Consider the following 15,309-nt stretch of genomic DNA (forward strand, 5'->3'; position numbering starts at 1 on the left):
ACCTTCCCCTGCCCCACGACCTTGCTGCTTAAAGTGTGGTCTGAGGACCAGCAACATTGGTATCACCCAGGAGTTAGTTAGAAACACGGAATCTCAGGCCCTGCTCTGGAGCTACTGCATCAGACACTGCACTTTAACAAGATCCCAGGATGATGTCTGTACACACTAAAATTTGAGAAGATTTTCTGTAGGTAATATATACAAATGTAGAATTGCTTGTTTAGGTCTTCTGCCCATTTTTGGATTGGCGGAAGAAATACAAATGATCAATAGGCACATGAAAAAATGCTCCATATCACTAATTATCAGAGAAATGCAAATCAAAACTACAATGAGGTATCACCTCACACCAGTCAGAATGGCCGTCATTCAAAAGTTCACAAATGACGAATGCTGGAGAGGCTGTGGAGAAAGGGGAACCCTCCTACACTGCTGGTGGGAATGCAGTTTGGTGCAGCCACTGTGGAAAACAGTGTGGAGATTCCTCAAAAGACTAGGAATAGACTTACCGTATGACCCAGGAATCCCACTCCTGGGCTTGTATCCAGAAGGAACCCTACTTCAAAAAGACACCTGCACCCCAATGTTCATAGCAGCACTATTTACAATAGCCAAGACATGGAGACAGCCTAAATGTCCATCAACAGATGACTGGATAAAGAAGTGGTGGTATATTTATGCAATGGAATACTATTCAGCCATAAAAACCGACAACATAACGCCATTTGCAGCAACATGGATGCTCCTGGAGAATGTCATTCTGAGTGAAGTAAGGCAGAAAGAGAAAGAAAAATACCATATGAGATCGCTCATATGTGGAATCTAAAAACAAAACAAAACAAAACAAAACATAAATACAAAACAGAAACAGACTCATAGACATAGAATACAAACTTGTGGTTGCCAAGGGGATGGGGGGTGGGAAGGGATAGACTGGGATTTCAAAATGTAGAATAGATAAACAAGATTATACTGTATAGTACAGGGAAATATATACAAGATCTTATGGTAGCTCACAGAGAAAAAAATGTGGCAATGAATATATATATGTTCGTGTATAAATGAAAAATTGTGCTCTACACTGGAATTTGACACAACATTGTAAAATGATTATAAATCAATAAAAATGTTTAAAAATATATACAAATGTATTAAAATGCATGACATACTTATGTTTAAAATATTAATGATATTCAACTGTACTAATACATGCATTATAAAGCAGCAAAACAGAACATTTGAAAGTATGAGAGAAATGTGAAATAATATTTTAAAATAAGCTTTCTTTGATTACGTATGTAAACTTATCTCTTATTTGAAACATATCATTATAAATATTTTAGTGAGAACAGTGCAATTGAATATGCCTCATTAATTTTGAAGTGATGGCTTAAAATTTGGAATATGGAGTTCAGTTTAAACTAACACTTGGTGCCAAAGAATGCCATTGCTGGAAACGACATCTCCCAAAGATTCATCTATATAAATGGCTGCAGTGGGATATCAGCTGTGCTCAGTAAATCATGTTACTAACTTTTCAGTCTCACTCTGTAGTTATGCAAAAGATTTTTGTTAAAAATTGGCAATTAAATTTCCACTCTCCCTGACATCGATCAGTAGCTCTTGCACACTGAAATAGTTTTACAAACGAGTTCAAGCTATTGGAGCAGACCATTTTAGGCACATTTATAATATCCCATTACATTTTTGTTTAAACAGCTGGGCAAAGAGGCGACATACATAGTTCTCAGAAACAAAGTCACGAGTTGATGAAAACATTTTCAAATAGCTATTATCCAAATGCTCCCTCTAAGGCATATTCCTTTGAAAAACACTTCCTTTCTCACTCATTCTTACAAAGGTATCTTTCCTTGCCAAATAGGCTGAGTCACGACATCAGAGTAAATCTTTATATTAGATACTAATAAGACAATTTCTTTCTTCTTTTAAGATTAAAAATTAATATAAATACTAGTTCTAATGGATCATGTTGGAGTCTCATGGAGTACACACATCCCACATTAGAGACCATGCTGTGTAGCAGTTTTCCCAAATCATTTTGAGTATGAAAATCTCCTTTTGAGGTCAAAACTTTTCTCAGGCCTCCACCATGACAGTGGCTGTACTTTTTGTATCAACTGATTGAGAAAACATTTAAAATTTACTATGAATTCAGTAACATTCTTTTAAAATATTTTCTTATAGAAAGTTTCAAATATACACAAAAGTAGAGAATGGGGCAATCAGCTCCGTGAATCCTTTACTCCACTTCAACAGTGATCAGCATTCAACAACTCTTTAAAGCCAGTTTCTATTTTATTGATGTCCATACATGAAGGCATCCATTCATTTATTTTACCGACAATCCTTGGTGTTCAGATGGATATGGTGATTCCTCGCAGAAAGGCCACCATTTTCTACATGTGGACCGAGGAGCAAAGCTTCGAGAATTGTTCCATTCTAGAGTCTAAAATCTCATGATTTAAGCCAGATCAAGAGGTGGCAACATACTTGAATCGTTTCATATTGGCCCCCACGGATTATTTTTAGTGAATTGTTCTGCTTTGTGTTGTCAGTGACCTGACATATATCAAGGGGCATTTTTAAAAAGCAGTCCTACGCAACTGTGACTGTGTTTACTATGGCATGTTTTTGTGGGTGTCATTCATGATACTATATTTATCCAGAAGGCTACAGTGGAGATATTTGTCTGCAATCTCTGTATCAAAAAGAGCTGTGCTTTATCTGAGTGCTAGAGTAAGGCAGACTCATGATTCCTGATGTGCTTTGGATGTTTTTCTGGAGCACATTCAAGCACCTTAGTAATTGAATCCACTTCTGAGCTGTTGAAACCATTCCAAAACAACCTCTTGCTTTGTTGGGTTCTTTTTCTTTCTCTCTTTCCCCTCTCGTCTCTGGAGGTGCACAGGGTAGTCAGAATTGAAAGATGAAGAAAGAAAACAGTTCTAGGTCTGTTTTTTACCCCCAGCCTTCACTTCAAACTCCAGAATTCAGAAACCTTTAAAAGATTGCACTTAGATGTGGTTTTGGAGTGAGTTAATACATGGATTCAAGTGAATTAACATCTCTCAAACAGACCTGGGCAGATTTGATACTCCAACTGTAATAAGAATTCCAGGCTCTTTGTCATTTTAATACATCATCCTGGAAGATACCCTGTCTGGCATACAATTCTAGAAATAGATATAAATTTGAATTAAGATGGCTCCATGCCCAAAGCTTTTATTTTCACAGGTTAGGGAGGCTTTTACAGTGTTCATTACCCTCCCTCCCATAATAAAAGCCTAGGGGAGCGAATTCCCAGGGCTCTCCCCCACATCCCAGCGTTCAGCAATTGTTTCAAGGATTATCAAAAAAAAAAAATACAAATAAGATTTTAATGCAATTCAACTTTGAAAGGCATATGCCATACATTTTTAGGAAAAGAGGATGAGATAAGCTAAAAGAAAAAAGCAATAATTTTTCAGTTCTAAAATATCTGGGAATTATTGCTTTAAAAAGAGTGAATCTATTGTAGGCTCTCCCTCATTCCCTCCGCCTCTACCTTGATGATGATAGAGGCACAGTGATGGCCCCAGGAGTGGGTTTTGCTGTGATCCCTATGTTGATACTCATGGCCTCTCCTCTGTAGTGTTCTTGCACCTCATTCTCCCAGCCTGAGTCCTCACCTTGTACACCACATATACTAGGACAAAAGTCATTTATGACTCCAGTCCCCTCCTAGGAGTGTGGCTCAAGAGTTGCCTTACCAGTTGGTCCACCACCTTCTCAGATACCCTGTTTCCGGTAAATGGTGACAGGCCTTTTAACGGCCGCTGGCAAACCTACCAGAACCTCTCTAGATTTGTTTACTGTTCTCTGCACTCTGCTCACTCTACTAGAGTGTAAATAAATTACTTGTTTCACCAGACAATCCTGAAATAGAATAACAGCAAGCACATGCAACTTCTGCTGTGTGCTGACATTATTCTTAGTGCTTTGCAGATATTAACTCATGCAAGCTTCATAACAAGCCAGAGGTCAGTACTATTATTATCATCATTTGGACTTTAGAAATGAAGAAACTGAGGCATAGATAGAAATTACATACATTGCCCAAAGTTACTAGCTGCTAAATGGTGGAACTAAGACTTTTAAGAACCACTTTACTGAGGTCTGATTGACATACAAGAAGCAGTAGATATTTACTATATTGCAAGTTGATGTGTTTCGAAATAAGTATACATTGTGAAATCATCATCACCATCAATGCCATAAAATTAGCCATCAACTCTGAAAGTTTCCTCTGCCCCATTTGTTTTTCCTTTTGTGATAAGAACACTTAACATAAGAGGTACCTTCTTAGCAAAATTTTATGTATACGATGCAGTACTGTTAATCCCTATGTTGTAAAGTAGATCTCCAAACTTATTTATTTTGCATAACTGAAACTCTGTAGCCTTGACCAGCACCTCTCCATTTCCCCTTCCCTACCCCCAGCCTCTGACAAGATTTAAATCTAGGTAGGCAGATTCCAGAGTCTTTGCACTTAAGCACTGCCCTATGGTCCTCCCAGCATGGGACAAACCCTATCATAGGGGAGCAGGGCTTTAAAATTAAGGAAAACATTTTATATATAAACATTTTATATAAACTGTCCTGTTTGTCCTGGGAGAGGGGTATGTTGAGGACAAAATGAGATTAGTGAGAACAGGATGCTGAGGGTCAGAAAAGGCTAATCAGATCTTGGAATACCCCGTTCCTGCTACGAGGAAGAACCTCACAGTGTAAATGTCACTGTGCAATTTATGTAGCCACAGATTGCAGAACAAGCTTTATCAAAAAATAAACAGCTGAAAAATACACACTACATAAAACACTATCACATAATTTAAGGGGATATCAGCATGTTTAAAGACTACTAAATACACTAGGGTGGGTGCCTGGGGTGGAAGAAGAAAATGGGAGTAGGAATCATGGGAGAAATGTTACAGAAACCTGATTCCCATCTAGAGACCAAGCAACACTCAGAGGGTTGGAGAACTCAGGTTTATTATGTGGGCGGGCCCAAAGGAGTTAGCACTCCGTGCTCTGGACCCCGACTGTAGGTTTACACAGGCTTTTTATAGGGCTTTAGGTTTTGATTAAGTTTGTGCCATATGCTAATGAGGTGTTAGAAACAGACCAATCAGGAGTGAGCTTTTGGGAACCAATAGAATTTTAGGGGTAAGTTTCCTTTTCCTAGAAGCAAGCCGTTTTACAGAAGCACAAAAGTGGGAAGGCAATGGCCCTGCCTGGGAGGTCTTGCTGATCCTTTTGTGGGTTTTTCCCCTTCAGAAGGAAAAACAGAAACAGGGAGAGAGACAGACAGACCTTGCCTGGAATGACGATGAAAATTTACTAAGAACTGAGGAGTGTGATGAACTCAAGTTTCAGCCACCTGAGGTCCAAATTAAACAGTTGCCCTGCAATGGAATCCTTTACTCTTGAGGATGCTCATACTTTTTCTGGTTGGATATATAGTGTCGGATTCATGTTATGCTAAGTAGGACTAAAATCTAGGAGGTATCTGTGTAGGAATGAACTTTAATGTAGCCATGGCTTCACTGGGGAATGACCAGGCTCTTCTTTGCTTCTTCTTTTCTTTGTGGTTAGACATGAAAATAAACTGAGATCTCAGGTTATCTGTGTGTGATAGATTACTTTCTAACAATTTTATGGAGATATAATTTGCAGACGAACAACTGACCCATTGAAAGTGTCCAATTCATTGGGTTTTAGTATGTTCACAGAGTTGTGCAACCATCACTACAATCAATTTTAGAACATTTCCATCACCACCTCCTGGCAAAAAAACCCATATCCCATTCTTTCACCCACGGCCCTTTCAGCCCCAGGCAAACACTAATCTACTTTCTGTCTTTAAGAATTTTGTCTATTCTTGATAGTTTGTATAAATAATATCATATAATATGTGGTCTTTTGCAACTGGCTTCTTTCCCTTAGCATAATATTTTTGAGGTTTATCCATGTTGTACCATATATCAGTGATTTGTTCCTTTTTGCAAATAATATAACTTCCAATTGCTGAATAACATATCCAATTATCAAATAATATATATTCCACTGTATGGATATACCACATTTGATCTATTTTTCATTTAATGGACATTTGGGTTTTTTTCTCCACTTTGGGGCTATTATGAATAACGCTGCAATAAACATCACTGTACACGTTTTTGTGAGAACATATATACCTAAGAGTAAAATTGCTGAATCATGTGGTAATTCTGTTTGAGGGTCTGCCAGATTGCTTTCCACAGTGGCTGCAACATTCTGTATTCCCAACAGCAATGTATTTCTGATTTCTCCACATCCTTGCCAAAACTTATTATTTGACTTCTTGATTATAGCTATCTTAGTGGGTGTGAAGTGATACCTCACTATGGTTTGATTTGCATTTCCCTCGTGAAAAATATATACTTATTGTATGTTATATTTATTGTTCATTTGTATATCTTTGAAGAAATAGCTTTTCAGATCCTTTGCCCACTTTTAAATTGGGTTATTTGGGGTTGTCTTTTTATTTTGGAGTTGTAAGAATATTTTATATATTCTAGCTACAAATCCCTTATCATATACATGATTTTCAAATGTTTTCTCCCATTCAGAGTTGCCTTTTCAGTTATAAAAAATTTTTTGTGGGGGGAGGTAATTAGGTTTATATGTTTATATTTGGAGGAGGTACTGGAGGTTGAACCCAGGATATATCTATCTTTGTGATTTCTCCTTTTATCTTTTGGTTATTTAGGTAAGTGTTGTTTAACTTCCACATATTTGTGAATTTCCTAAATTTCCTTCTGTTGTTGATTTTTAAGACAGAATTCAACAAATTAGACTTTGCTCTGAGGTCGGTGCTCAGAAACCAAAGAATCATCCTAGACTCTGCCTTCAGGACCCACACATAGACCTGTCCATTCTACCTTTTTTTCTCGTTACAACTGAAATCTGAATGACTGCAATAGCCTCCTCTCTGCTCTTCCTGCCTCTATTCTAGCCCCCAATCTATCGTCCTCACTAGCGGCAGAGGACCCTTTAAAAAGGCAATTCTTATCTCCAGTAACTTTCTGTTTGAAACTCTGTTGAAAGCCTTCACTGTTACTGACTCCTGTGTAGCCTCCCTCCTCCTCCTCTTCCTCTTCCTCCTCCTCTTCCTCCTCCTCCTCTTCCTCCTCTTCATCTTCCTCCTCCTCCTCCTCCTCTCCCATAGCCCTGTCACCCCATCCCCCCATCCCTCCCATAATAAGATGCAGTCCTTCTCTGCCTCTCCCACTGTCAAGGGACTCTTTGCTGAAAGAATAACATCGCCTGAGCTTCCTTCACTGAATTATTCATCTTTGCTGCCTGGGCATGACAAAACTTCTCATTAAAGGCCCCGGGTGGGGGTCACCCACCTGGCCCCCACCCACACGGTTAGCCAGAGAGAAAGCCAAGGGGAGGAAGAGCTGCGGGTGCCGGGACAGGAGGGTCCCACAAAGGGCCCGTGAGACCTGGGGACTCGGGGTAGGGGGGATTGGTGGTGATGGGACCAGCGTGCTGATCAGGGGTGGCATCCTTCTGAAAAGCGTTGGACCAACACGGAAGGCCTGATCCCACCCTGCTTCTCAGCCTTAGAATGTTCTAGTGCTGAGCAGTCAAAGCAGTGCTGTCGTGGGATTGAAGAGAGCTCAGCCTCTGTGCCTGCCATTAGGACTCTGCGTGGCTGGGTAAAGTAGGACAAGTTAGCCCTGTTGTATCCAGCGGGACAGAGCCATGAGGGAAAGAGAGCCAGACTGGGGAGAGGAGACCTAATTTCTGGTTCCAGCTCTGCCATTAGCCGGCTGTGTGACCCTGGGCACAGCGCTTGACTTCTCTGTGTCTGAGTCTTTTTAATTGTACAAGGGAGGTAGCACATATTTTGTGGCAGTTCAGGGCGTGGGCTCTGGAGCCAGGCTGCCCTGCCCGGGTTCACATCCCAGCTCTGCCTTTTCCAGGGTACATGACAGTGACAAACCTGTTTAGCCTGAGAAAGCCTCAGTCTTCTCATCTGTGAAATAGGGACAACAATAGTGCCCAGCTCAAGAGACTGCTGCAGTTTACACACAGCCTTGAGAGACACTCGGTAAACGGTAGCTACGTGCCCCTCACCAGAGAGCCTCACTCTCCAGAGTTTGATCTGTTGAACGGTGAACTTTTAGGTCTGTCGTTTGTCCCACTGTTCAAGTTACTGGGACCCAGCTTTTCGTTCCGGAGGGAGCGTGGCATTCTGGCGACAAGAAGATGTGATTTGCAGGTTGTCTGAGCCAGCCCTTCAGAATACGTGTCCATGGATGCACACGGCCTGTGATTTCCTGCAAACGCTCACTCGAGGGGCCCTTGTCACTTTCAAGGCAGCCTGGGGACACTGCCGTGGAGACAGTGCTCCCGGGTCTCCAGGCCATTCGCCCAGGACTCTGCATGCGGCAGGGAAAGGGCTGTGAAGGAGGATAACTATTTCCCCTCTACCCTTCTAGGTTCTAGGCTGACACTCCCTGTAATAAAAGACAGATTAACAGCAGAAAAACGAGCAGACGCTTACTAAGCTGTAGACCTCCTGGATCCATGGCAGAGACCCAGGGAAACTGACTCCCCGAAATGGTCCAGGCCACCAACTTAAACATCATTTCCAGCTTATAAAAAGATGATGGAGGGGGTGGTGGAGAGCCAGGTATGGGAGGTTTTCAGGAAAAGCACAGTGATCAAGGGTAAGACTGTTATGCATATTCACGTTGTTGCCTTCGCTATTGATAAGTTCTAGAGATTTAGTCATCCTTCTCTTCCTGGTTCAGAAAGGGTGACACTCTTTCAAATGGGGGGTTTTCCTGACAAGTGTCTCTTACAAAAGGGTGACGTCTACTCGGTTCCCAAAGCTTTTCCTAGGTCTGCTGTTTCTTAAAAAGAACCAGCCTAAAATAATCCTTATGCCAAAGAGACACATTTTGGAGTGGCTAATTCTGCCCCCCTCTGTGCCCACCCTCAAGGAGCCAGAATTGAGGGGACAGGGCAGGGCAAGAAGGCAGCAAGTCTCAGTCCCCCCACTCCCCTGGCCTCCGGGTACCCAGCCAACCGGCCAGAAACGTGCTGCCTCCCTTGGCCTCTTACCCCAGACCTGGCTGCCTTGGCTTCCTTCTGCTTTCCATTTGGAGAGTGACCTGGGACTCTGCCAAGAGCCAGGAACTTTCGGAGAAGGTGCCCAGACCCCGTCACCTTCAAGCCCATTAATGGTGTTGGAAGCATCCATGCCAACAGAGCAGCCAGGCCCGGCCCCAGAGGATTGCCACTCAGCACCGCCATCCAAGCTGGGGCTGCCACCACTACCTCCCCATCCACCCTTTCTTTCATTCATGCATGCATGCATGCATGCTTTCTTTCCAAAATATTTAGCTGCCACTCACCCTGTGCCTGGCCCTGCACTAGGTGCTGTGGGCGCTCAGCATCGAGGACAGCACAGGCCTGGACCTCGAGGAGCTTACAGTCTAGTCGGGGGGTGGGGGGACATTTATGAGGAACCACACACATAGATGTGAGATTTCAAGTTGTGAGAAACAGAAGGAAATAAGAGAGGGGTGTTGTGAACGCCTGTAAGGTGGACTAGGAGGCCAGGAAAGAAGTCCAAGGAGGTGATGCTCAGGCCTGACCCAGAGGGAGGGGAGGCACCGGCCAGGCAGAGGGCAGGGGAGATGGTGTGGGAGGGCCGAGGTGTGTCTCTGCCCCCAGGGCCAGGGCCCTGCAAGCCTTTTGCCCTGGTGGGTCAGGCTCTGAGGTCTGAACGCCTGTTGGCTTTCACTTGACAAACCAGCTCTCTGACGGCTGCCAGGGAGGCTTTTCAACACCAAGCCCCCAGACCATGGACATCCGAGTCCGCTAGAAAACTTGGTAACAGGTAGATGCCTGGGCCCCCAGAGACATGGATTTAGCAGGTCAGGTCGGGCCCAAGAATTTGCATTTTGACAAGGTCTCCCGATGGATCTGTCATGGTGGTCTGTTGCTCTGTGAATCACTCTTGGAAAACACAGGCAGGGGCAAGTCTAAATGCCTTGACATACCTGGCACGTCTGTTGTTAAATTCACTAGACACTTGTCTCTGTGCTGCTCACCCTGACTCCCACCACATCACTGGAGTGATCACTGCATAGCACAAACCTGAGCTGCACACCTCTGCTTAAAACCCCTTCTTTTATTGCCTATTACTTTCAAAATACATCCACATTTCTTAGTTAGGGATCCAGTGGTTCTTTGTGCTTTTGTTTCTGCCTCAATTTCTGCCTCTCCACACTTTGAATAGTGCCTGGTACAGGGTAGACATTGGACAAAAATGTATTTATTACCCTGAAAATGAGGGACTGAAACATATCCTATTTCATGGAGGGAACTGAGGATCTTTCAAGTCACTGGCTAGTTGTGTGGCCTTCAGGAATTTGCTTAACTTCTCTGTTCCTCAGTTTTATTATCTATAAAATGAGCAGACTGGATCATATTACCTTAGGGTCACTTCTAAAATTTGACCTAAAGTAGTACACACATTACCATGGTTTCCAGCCGAATCATCTTCTATTTTTCAAAATTCCTCTAAGAAACTTGTTTGTTTGAAAGAGATCCTTTGCATCTATTAAATACTGCAATCCTTTGCCGACTATGTTACAAGAACCTATGCTGTGAAATTTTTTAAAAAAATTTTTAACCTCTGAGCATATTTAAAATTTAATAGTCATGAGAAGAGAGTAAAATGTTTGGAATCTGTTTTTATTCAATGTGAAACCAATATATTACTACTAGATGGGGAGCAATTGGTTAACACCTTGAAGGAAAGAATTTATTTCTCATCTACTCTGTGCCAAGAACATTGCTAGGCACTTGTGAATATTATTCCTGGTAATCCTCACAACAACCTATTGAGGAAGACATTTTCTCACTACACAAACTGAACACATGGAAGATCAGCAAGTTTACACGACTAACCTTGGGTAACACACCTATTTAGTGGCAGGACTGTGATTGAATCCAGAAGATTAAAACATATGTGATTATAACACTGTAAATATACTCAATGCTACTGAACTGTACACTTCAGAATGGCTAATGTTATGTGAATCTTACCTTAATAGGCAAAAAGAAAAAAATTAAAAATCAGGAAAGAAAAGATATGTGTTTATAGTTTGTGTCCATTTGACTAAAGCACAGTATGGTCAACTGGAAAGTACTTAGGACTCAGCTGTCTGACTCAGCTCTGAGACCTTGAGTAAGTCATTTCACTCCTCCAGATTTCTGTTTTTCTGTGTGGAAAATAAGGGAGAGGTGGGCTAGCTGGATGATTTCCAGGCACCTCTTCAGCTCGAACAGTCTAGTCTTACGTGTTTCACACTCAATGGTCTTCATTGCCCCCTTGTGGGTGAAAGCTGAACTGTTACTATCTCTGTATTCGTATAAGATTTCAGAATAATCTTCTGAAATAACAGCAATAAACCCAAATCAAACCAGCCATTTGACATCATGCAGATAAAGAAGTTGGGGGAATGAATATTTTCCTTTCTATAAGTTTTTTTTTTATCATGGTGACACAAGTTTAGATTCATAACCTTTCTAAACAAAACATAGTCTCAAATGTGGTCAGGAACAAAGGACAAATCAAGTAGGCATTTCTCTCTCCCCCACCACCCTGGTTTTCTAATTTATTAGAATATAGCCCTTTCAATAATCTGTCAATATTTTAAAAAATATCATAAACAAAATTAAAAGAAAAGAGATATGGTAGAGGACTGCAGAAAACCAGCAACACGAATAAGATGAAAGGTTAATGCCCACTATATATATATATATATATATATATATATATATATATATATATGAATTTCTAGAAATCAATAAGAAACAAAAAAAAAATGAATGTTCCGCACCTCGAATGGGGACTAGAATGGGCTAGTCACTCAAGAAAAAATTAAAATGGTGAATAAATAGATGAACATCTATTTACTCTCAAAGAATGAAAGAAATGCGAATCAAAACATGAGATTATTTTTCACTTAGCAAATAAGGCAAATGTGGTTTGTGAAGATGATATTCCACCAGTGGTTGAATGTTTAGAGAAATAGACCTTCTCTTATTCAACTGCTGTTGATGTAGTTTGGGACAACATTCTTTCAGAGGGCAATTTGCCAATATATATTAAAAGCCATAAAAATATTCATATTTTTGATCCAGAAATTTTACTTATAGGAAATAAACAGAGATGTGAGTTAAGATTACTATTAGGGATGTAGACTGCTGCTTTATTTTATGAAAAGGAGGCCACTGCAAAACAACTTACCTGTCTAGCAATGTGTTTGATTACATATATTATGGTAAATCCTTCAACAGACTATTATGCAAGCATTAAATATAATCCCTAGGAGAATATATAATGACTTAGAGAAAAGTGTCATGTATGTTAAGCGAAAAAGATTACAATCAGTATGTGCAATATGACATCAATGTTTTTTTTACATAAACATATTAAAATGCACACTTAAAAGTAGTATTTTAAAAATCTAGCTACCTCAGGATAATAGGATTACAGATGACCTTTATTTTATCTTGCTTTTCTGTGTTTTTGCTCCTTCAGTTATATTTTTTTTTATCATGAGTGCGTATGACTTTTGTAATCAGAAGAAAAAAAAGACAAAGTTTTAAAGTGTTTACTTGTGACACTGTTTTCTCATGGGGAACAAATGGAAAAAGAGACAATTCAAAGATTATACCAATACTTGTTCATCAATCAGCAGACTCTATATCAAACATTACAGGACACACCCATGGATATGCTATTTCCAGGGCAGCCAGGAACAATGGAAAAGAGAAGAGATGAGCCTGTCTCTTGCTTCCTCACGAATGCACCACAGGAAGTCATCATTTGTACTTTAACTCTAATCAATACAGCTAGCATTTCTTTCATTAAGGCAGTATTTCTTAATCCCTTTTTATCAATCAATTAAGTAGAAGAAGCAGAGCTTGGCACGTCTGGCTCGAATTCAGTAGTGCTATAGTGAGACTCATTACACATTTATCCATAATTCATATAGCATGAAGGGAATTGACAGATTACTCAAAAATACACATACTTGCACTCACAAAACCAAGGCACTTAAATATGGCCGAACCAAAATTCTCTGTGTTGCCTTGGAGAAGACAAAGTGGTTTATGAAGACCTGTGAATCACTGCAGTAGTTCCCACATGACTAAAGGTGACAAGTTCTTCACATCTTGAGCTGTGAAGAAGATGCGTATTCTCCCTGGGAAAGCACTAAGTAACCCCTCACCCCCTCAAAAAAAAAAAAAAAAAAAAAACAAACACCACCTCACACAAACATCACCACTTCCATCAGCAAAATAAAGCCAGATCCTTGTTTACCAGTTTTTGTAAACATACCAATAAGAGGACATTTTAATAACTTTACTTTCATTCTTTAAATATGGCTAGATTCTATCATTATCTTTTCCTTCTCTTAAGAGAAAGGAGTAAAGAATGAGGGCTTTATTGGTTATGTTAAATTGAGGAAATTAAAAAGACAGCAAAAAAAAAAAAAAAGGTAAACCTGAGAGGTGATGGATATATTAATTAGCTTGATTTTGGCGATTATTTCAAAGTGTATACATATTATCAAATCATCGTTTGAACACCTTAAATTTATACAACTTTTATTTGTCAATTATACCTCAATAAAGCTGGGGAAAAAAAGAGACCAGTTTGGAAAAAAGCCATGCGCATCTATGAACATTTTATCAAAAAATGTATCATAGTTTACTCGCCCTAAAATCAAGGGTAAGAAAAGCACTCCACTATAATGAATCCTACATCTCCATAGCAAGGAGATAAAAACTGACATAATTATCTGGATTACTGAGGTAAAACTGAGGTTAGAACTACTTAAGGTAATTCAAATGAAAGTAGACATGCCACTCCCATCCTGAAATTCCTCAAATCAGTGCTTTAATTTTCCAGTGTGTTTTAAAAATTTAATTATAGAATTGAAACCATCTATTCCACACCCTTCACTTCCTGGCCCATAGCCAAGCTATTTCCAAAAAATGAGACTCTATAATGTTTCTTTTTCCTCCCTCCTTTCCTTCCTTTCTCTCTTTCTCTTAAGATCTGCTCTCTTTACAATTTTCATATAAAACACACAGCAGTGTTAATTCTATTTATCATGTTGTACATTATACCTCTAGCATTTATCTTATAACTGGAAGTTTGTATACCTTTGACTGCCTTCATCTGATTCCCTTTCCCCCTACTATAGTACCTCTTAAGACATCAAAAGAAAGAGATTTCCCACTGGGCTATGAATCAGGTAGAAAAATTGCAGACGGAAAGCTAGTTTTCTGCTTTTAAAGTATCAGTTTTGGATGAACAAATCCTTTTATTAAAGATCTTGTAAATCTATGGCCTTCTATAGCCTAAAAGTTGCATCATTATGGCCTAATCAAAAGGATTTCTGGTGCTGTATTTGAAGCTGGTCTGATAATTTGTTAAATGATTATCCTTAGCGAAGGAAACAGTACATGTGGCAAAAAACTTGTTTTGTTCCCCCTCTGATTTTGACTGCCCGAAGTTCCATCAGGCGAAAATAGACGGAGGGGAGAAGAGGGCTAAATCTGTGACAGATGGAATCTCTGTAATGAAATTACATGCTGTGGAGATACTTGTGTCCATAATTTTAAAGTCACCACTATGTACTGTATATTCAAGCCATTAGACTGATGTTAATGCAAGTATGTTTAAAGTCCAATATGTGAGAACAGAATATTTAACAAAATTATCCTTTGTGTTCTAATTTGTTTTGCCTATATTTCCATGTTTTCCAAAAATCTAGACAGTAGATCAGTCAAGAAAATAAAGGGAACATGCATATTCTATTTATATTTTGTGATGGTTTCATTCTGTTTTAAATTATAATGAAGAAATAAAGTGGAGAGTTAAGATCCAATGTCTATGCCCAGTATTCTTCATATATTACAAAGCGGCATAACATAAAAGGAACTTTCCCACCTTAATCTTTTGAGCTTGTCTCCTAATCAGTAAAATGGTATCTGTCTGATCAGTAGGTAGTGGCTGCTTGGAGCACCATGTGGAAACATAATTCAGAGGCCACATGCAGGGCAACCTGAGTGACTTGATTGATAAATACTCTCTGTCTCACCCACCAGTTGCTCAAAAAGAGAAAGGGAGAAAAGCAGCACAAACATTGTATACTGGTT

Source organism: Camelus dromedarius, chromosome X (genome assembly GCF_036321535.1).
Source record: "Camelus dromedarius isolate mCamDro1 chromosome X, mCamDro1.pat, whole genome shotgun sequence".
NCBI classification, from domain to species: Eukaryota; Metazoa; Chordata; class Mammalia; order Artiodactyla; family Camelidae; genus Camelus; species Camelus dromedarius.